Source organism: Lontra canadensis, unplaced genomic scaffold (assembly GCF_010015895.1).
Source record: "Lontra canadensis isolate GAN:19392208 unplaced genomic scaffold, GSC_riverotter_1.0 scaffold1, whole genome shotgun sequence".
In the NCBI taxonomy this organism is placed as follows: Eukaryota; Metazoa; Chordata; class Mammalia; order Carnivora; family Mustelidae; genus Lontra; species Lontra canadensis.
Window position 1 is genome coordinate 75,861,474 of NW_022630995.1, and position 7,176 is coordinate 75,868,649.

Genomic DNA, 7,176 nt, shown 5'->3' on the forward strand with positions numbered 1-7,176 from the left:
TCAGAAATGAACCATGTCTATTCTCAAGGTATATGCCAGAGACCTTTCACTCTCATGAGGATCCCACTGTTTAAGTTGATCTCTGAACCTCAAAAGTGACTTAGCTGTTGTTTAAGAGGTCCTGAAGCTCATAAACAATGATAAATCACACTGTATGGTGACCTGTGTCTCAAAGGCTGTGAGCACATCAATAAAACTATTGTGTCTGGGGCACCTGGGTGGCTCAGTGGTTTAAAGCCTCTGCCCTTGGCTCAGGTCATGACCCAGGGTCCTGGGATCAAGCCCCACATCGGGCTCTCTGCTTAGCAGGGAGCCTGCTTCCTCCTCTTCCTCTGCCTGCTTCTCTGCCTATTTGTAATCTCTGTCTGTCAAATAAATAAATAATCTTTAAAAAAAAAAAAAACTATTGTGTCTACTCTTATTAGCAGGAACCTGAATACAAGAAGAAAGATAAACTAATGATCTAATGGAAAACAAGTCTTAATGTGATGCTTACTCCCTCCTGGGAGTTTTTCTGGCTGTCTGCAAGGCTGGAGCCATTGAGAATGGGATGCCCCTATACCTCTACATTGCTACAGTGCTGACAATGACATGGCTATACAGGAGTACACAATCCTCCCATTTGGTACAGCAAACCTCAACAAAGTCATGTGCATTGGAGTGGAGCTTCACCACAACCTGAAGAATATCATCAAGAAGAAATATGGGAAAGATGCCACCAACATGGAGGATGAAAGTGTGTTGACTACTAACATCCTAAATAATAAAAAAGAAGCTTTGAAGAATGAGATCAAGATAACCACTTATACCCATAAAGTTGTCATTGGCATGGACATGGCTGCCTTGGAGTTTTTCCAGTCAGGGAAAGTGTGATCTGGGCTTCAGGTTGTCTGATCACTCAAGTAGGTACATCACATCTGACAAACTGACTGACCTGTACAAATTCTTCACCAAGACTAACCAGTGGTGTCTATAGAACATCTCTTTAATCAAGGTGACTTGGAAGCTCAAAAAAAGTTCACAGCCAGGACAGGAATTTAGGTGGTAGATAATGGTCTCAACAGTTATCAACTCAAAACATATTTCCAAGATTTCCTAGGTGAGAAATCTTGTAACTTCCTCCTGCTTAAAATGAACCAAATTGGCTCTGAGACCAAGTGTTTTCAGGCATGCAAATTGGTCCAGTCCAATGCATGGGACTTGATGATGTCTCATCCCTCTAGAGAGACCAAAGACACATTTGTTGCTGGCCTGGTGTTGGGGTTCTGCTCCAGGCAAATCAAAAGTGGTACACCTTTCTGATCTGAGCACTTCACCAAGTATAGCCAGCACCTCAGAAATAAAGAGCAACTGGGCAGCAAGGTTAAGTTTACTGGCAGGAACTCCAGAAACCCTATGCGAGCATGTGAGCTCCTGAGTCTTTCTGGCACTATTGGAATGATTAAACCTTTGCTCCTGAGGTTCCCACAGATAGCTCAGAGTCCCAATTGATACTTGGAATTCCCTTAATAGTTAACTCCTCTCTTTCATCCATGTGATGTTCTCTCCCTGATTCCTTAGAAGCAGGGGCCAAACATGTCCATCTGGAACACTCTTGGAAACTCAAGCTCTATAATCATGCAATTGGCTCAAAACACTCTTTTTCTCACCTTGCTTCTCATCAAGTGTCTGGAGCCATGTGTATTCACAGTGTAATCTCAGAGGTGTCTACAGGCAAGATACTCAGTAGTTTTGTGTACAAAAAACCAAAAGGCCTCAGTGACCAATTAAAAAAGAAGAAGAAGAAGAAGGAGAAGAGGAAGAAGAAGAAGAAGAAAAAGAAGAAAATTCAACTAGGTTATCAGAAAGCATATTTAATTAATACAAATTCACTTCAGGGAAAAATTTCAAGTGAAACAATGTTTACTAAGTACTAAAAAAATGCTAACCATGTTTTAGGATATAATGATTTTCATGTGCAACTGTGACATCTTGAATTTTTTTTTAATTTTTTATGTGAGTTGTAATATACATTAAACTATATGGGCCACAACATACAACTTTATGATTTTCACACAGATTCTTGTGTAATCACAAACACATCAAGAATAGGTCTTCACCAGTATTCTAAAAGTCCATTAATATTTCTTCTAATCACAATCCCCTCTCTTTCCCCAAAATAAACACTATCCTGAATTCCAACACAATACTGTAGTCTTGGCTGCTTTGTACTTTATCTAAATGTAATCATGTAGTATCCATTCATTTGGATCTGTCTGAGTTCAGTTACTTGACATGCTGTTTGTGTGATCCATCCTCATTTCTGAGTTGTTTCTTTTCAGTTCATGTGTTTTCATGGCAATATAATGTCTCGTATAGTAATATATCAAAATTTATATATCCCTTCAACTCTCATGAACACTAAGGTTATTTGGAATTTTGACTATTAAGAAGAATGTTACAAAACATCAAAACCATCAACATAAAACATCAAAAAACATTCTTGAATATAAAATCCTCATACATGTGGATGTATTCCTGTTGTTATAGGACTTAATTAACTAATTAAACCCTATTACTAACTCTAACACAAACCCTAGGATTCTAGGAATGCAAAAGTGAGTTGAAACTCAGAAGAGCTATGAACCAGGAGTCAAAGTGATCAGAAAAAACATAGCCATTAAAGGGACTGTAACACAGCTTTGAAACATTTTGCATCCTTGAAATAAGCTTCATTGAGTTAACTGATCAAAATTATCTATCAAATATTATCAGTACAAGCATAATTGACCAAACGACTCAGGTAAAAGTCCTACAGATAGGCCTACATAAGTGAACAAAGGTATCACATGTTTAGTAATTGTTGCTTTGCCAAAATACCAAATAATAAAACCAAAACCAAGTGAAAGACAGAAAACAACAAAAATATCTTATCCATAGACACCCTATTACTTACATTTCATTCTAATGAAAAGAAAAGCCATAATAACTGGCTTGGTAAATATGCCTGGGCCTGGCAACACAGGGTCCCTCTCACTGAGCCTGTAATTTTGCCGCTGAATGCGGAATGCTTAACCAATTCACTGTAAACACTAAGGTGAGCCTTAAGTATGGCACAGTCCTTGGAGGAGTTCAGCTAGCCAGTGTGATAGATTGTAGTAGATTGATCACATTGGATCCTTTCTACCCTTGAATAGTAAATAATTCATCCATTTTTGGATTGGTTTATGTCCTAGGTTATGAAGACCTACCATAATGCTTCCCACAGTTTAGTTAAACTTTAGACAGGTTTCTTCCAGACTATAGGCCGCTAACCTTTTTTTTTTTTTAATAGAATTTACTTTTAATTATAAATTTTTATTTTATCCCTTTGGAATGTGTATAAATTTTCTCCCAAATTCTTACCAGTTTTTTTTTTAAACTCAGGAAATGTCTGTCTCAAGGACTTAAGAACAATCTCTTTGAAATGTAAACTTCAAAGAAGATAACACTCTACCTAGTCTCTGAAGGAGGGTAGGCTTCTAAATTCAATTAGCAACAATTAGCAAATGTAGATAGCCTGCTGCCAGAAAAAAACATTTGCAAACTCAGGAATAATTCAATGTGTTGGATACATACCACTGATAACCCTAACCCCAAGGCCCTCTAATATTTTTCCACTAGCTCATCTCAGTCCCTAAAATCTCTCCTTTTGTTTTAGTGAACTTGAGTTCAGTCCCCTTCCCTATTGTAATAATTTCAAATAAGGTCTCCCTTAGTTGTTTAACATTGTCTGGTGCAATTTTTGTTTTGCCATGGGTGTGGCTACGTGTTTGTGTTTTCTTTCTCTGTCTGTGGTATCTTGGTCAGCAAATTTACTCAAGAATAACTTTACTGATTTATTATAATGGGGTCATGAACAGTGCCTTGGGAAAGCACTCCACAATATGGCAATGCTGGTATAACAATGAACACAATATGCATGGATTCCTTTAAGCTTAATGCCTATAATATTCCCAGTGTATAGAATACTTTTGTCCAAATGCCCTCTCACCATTGCTCCCAGTGACACAATTGAGTTTTGTTGTTGTTGTTGTTGTTGTTGTTGCCTCATTTAGCAACTTTGGGCCTTATGGATGAGAAGTCCTAGTTTGGAAAGGAGGAACGTATTTACCCAAGAACATGTGAAGGATTTCACTAAACTTAAAATTATTGACTTAACTTAGTTATTTTGAGCACCTTATGCCAATAAAACAACAATCAAAAAGAAAGTTAACTATATTAGCAGAGATAATGGACCACAATTATCATAAGGAGGTGGGGTTGCTGCTATGTAATATGTATAGGGAAAAGTATATCTGGAGCTAATGAGATTCCTTAGGGGACCTCTTAATGCTTTCACTGAGCCAAAATCTTATGGCAATCGCAGAAAACAAAATCTGATGAAGATATGATAACAAAAGTAATGGAAACCTCAGGCATGAATCATAGTATGATTATCACATGTGCTAGTACTCTTGGCTAGTTAAGTGCTGACTCAATTTGAGGCTAAATCTAACATGAGCAGTAGAAGAAGAATGTAAAGAATATCAGCTGTGGTCAGCTTCAGGATCAACTGCAGCAATTGGTTACATCTTCTTGTAATGTGTTGGTTATAATTGCTGTTTTAAATTTCAACCAACTTTAAGGAACAGTAAAATTAAGAGATTTGGGCATTTAACATAGGGACTGAATAATGTAAGGTGAAGACAGTAGCTTTTTTTGCTACGTCTGACCAATACACAAGTAGTTCAGTATATTATGGCTACTTTCCAGTGCCAATCTCTGTATCCTTGTGCCTTAGGACTTTTTCTGGGAGCACAAAAGGCTATAGCCTGTGAACTTTTAGTGCTGGAAATGTTCAGGGACGTCACAGCACTCTGGGAGTAGAAGGATAAATATACAGCTCCCTTGTCTCTCAAGTAAGATAATTTTGAGGTGTGATTTTATATGACTTTCCAGAGTTTTCTCTGAGGATTGAATTCCATTTGTTGACCACAATAGCTAATCAAAATGTTCCCTTCTGGTTATCTTCTTTTCCTGTCGTTTTCTCACATTTCAACCATGACATTTGTGCTTCAAAATAATTATATCCACTCAATTTTTTATCTCAATATCTGCTTCTAGGAAACAAATAAACAAAAACAAAACCCAGCAATAATACACATACACTTATATGATATAATCTCTGACCACTGACTGACAAAAGGAACAGGTAATTTTTATGTCCCATGATATGCACAATGCTGGATATCTATATAATTTTATAAGATCCTCAAAGAATGGTATTTCTAGATCAAACTGAATTTCCTTGCCTCTCTTTTAATTCGTGAAAGTTATAATGAATGTGTTTCTCATATAAATCTGTACAAACATAATTTTCTATGTAATAAGCAAACTTCACAATGAGATAAATGCTATCTTGATTACTTACTTGATCTTAGTTCTAGATAAATTTCTCATATTTCATTTCTCAAAAATACTAACAAAATAGTTAAGTCCTCAGTACATTGTGTAGGATTTAAAGTATATTCTGGAATAAGTTAAAAGAAATTTAAATAAACACCCCCAACATTTGCTCATGAACATTGCCTTTACTTTAAATTCAAACTAGGAGTCATTCTCATGAAAGAATATTTACTACTTATTATTTCACTTTTTTAAAAAAAATGGAACTGAAAAGGTTTACACTGGGTCAGCACATGATTAAAAATATGTACACCAATAATGAAGCAACAGAAAGAGAAATTAAGAAAACAATTATATTTACATTGCACCAAAAATAATAAGATACCTAGGAATAAACCTAACCAAAGAGGTGAAAGACCTCTGAAAACTATAAAACATAAATGAAAGAAATTAGAGACAACACAACAAGATGGAAAGACATTCCATGCTCATGGATTGGAAGAACAAATATTGTTAAAATGTCTATACTACCCAAAGCAATCTACACATTCATTACAATCCCTATCAAGATACCAACAGCATTTTTCATAGAACTAGAACAAAATGTCCTGAAATCCACGTGGAACCACATACGTCTCTAAATAGCCAAAACAATCTTCAAAAAGAAGAGAAAAGCTGGAGGCATAACAATTCCAGACATCAAGTTACATTACAAAGCTGTAATAATCAAAACAGTAGAGTACTGGCATTAAAAACAGACACATAGATCAATATAATGGGATAGAAAACCCAGAAATAAACCCACAACTGTATGGTTGATGAATTTTGGACAAAGTATGAAAGAATATCCAATGGGAAAAAAGACAATCTATCCAACAAATGGTGTTGGGAAAACTGGATAACAACACACAAAAGAATGAAACTAAACCACTTTCTTATACCATACATAAAAATAAATTTGAAATGGATTAAAGACCTTAATGTGACACCTGAAGTCATAAAAATCTTAGTAGTGAGTGGTGGTAGTAACTTCTCAGATGTTAGCTTTAGATTTTTTTTTTTTTTTTCCTAGCTAGGAACCCCAAGGCAAGGGAAACAAAAGCAAAAATAAACTATTAGAACCCATCAAAACAAAAAGCTTCACACAGTAAAAGAAACAACCAACAAAACTAAAAAGCAGCCTACAGAATGGGAGAAGATATTTTTAAATGACATATCTAATACATCTTATGAAGGGTTGGTATCCAAAATATGTAAAGAACTTATAAAACTCAACACCCCAAAAATATATAATCCAGTTAAAAATGGGAGGAAAACATAAACAGACATTGCTCCAAAAAAGACATGGAAATGGGCAACAGACACATAAAAAGATGCTCATTATCAGGGAAATACAAATCAAAACCACAATGAGGTATCACCTCACGTCTGTCAGAATGGCTAAAATCAACAACACAAGAAACAATAGGTGTTGGTGAAGATGTGGAGCAAAAGGAACCTAGTGCACTGTTTGTGGGAATGCAAGATGATGGAGCCACTCTGGAAAACAGTATTGAGGTTCCTTAAAAATTTAAAGATAGAACTATTCCTATGACCCAAAGGTTTACCCAAACAATATAAAATTTTAATCCAAATGGATACATGTACCCTTATGTTTATATCAGCATTATTTACAATAGCCAAGACACAGAAGCAGCCCAAGTGAGCCCAAGTGTCCATCCATTGATGAATGGATAAAGAAGAGGTGGTATGTGTGTGCATTTGTGTGTG

General features: G+C 35.9%; 1 pseudogene; it reads left to right on the top strand.

Moving 5' to 3' along the window:
* The first annotated feature begins 466 nt into the window (after positions 1 to 466).
* On the top strand, positions 467 to 1,491 carry LOC116865940 (annotated as a pseudogene).
* The last annotated feature ends 5,685 nt before the right edge of the window (positions 1,492 to 7,176 follow it).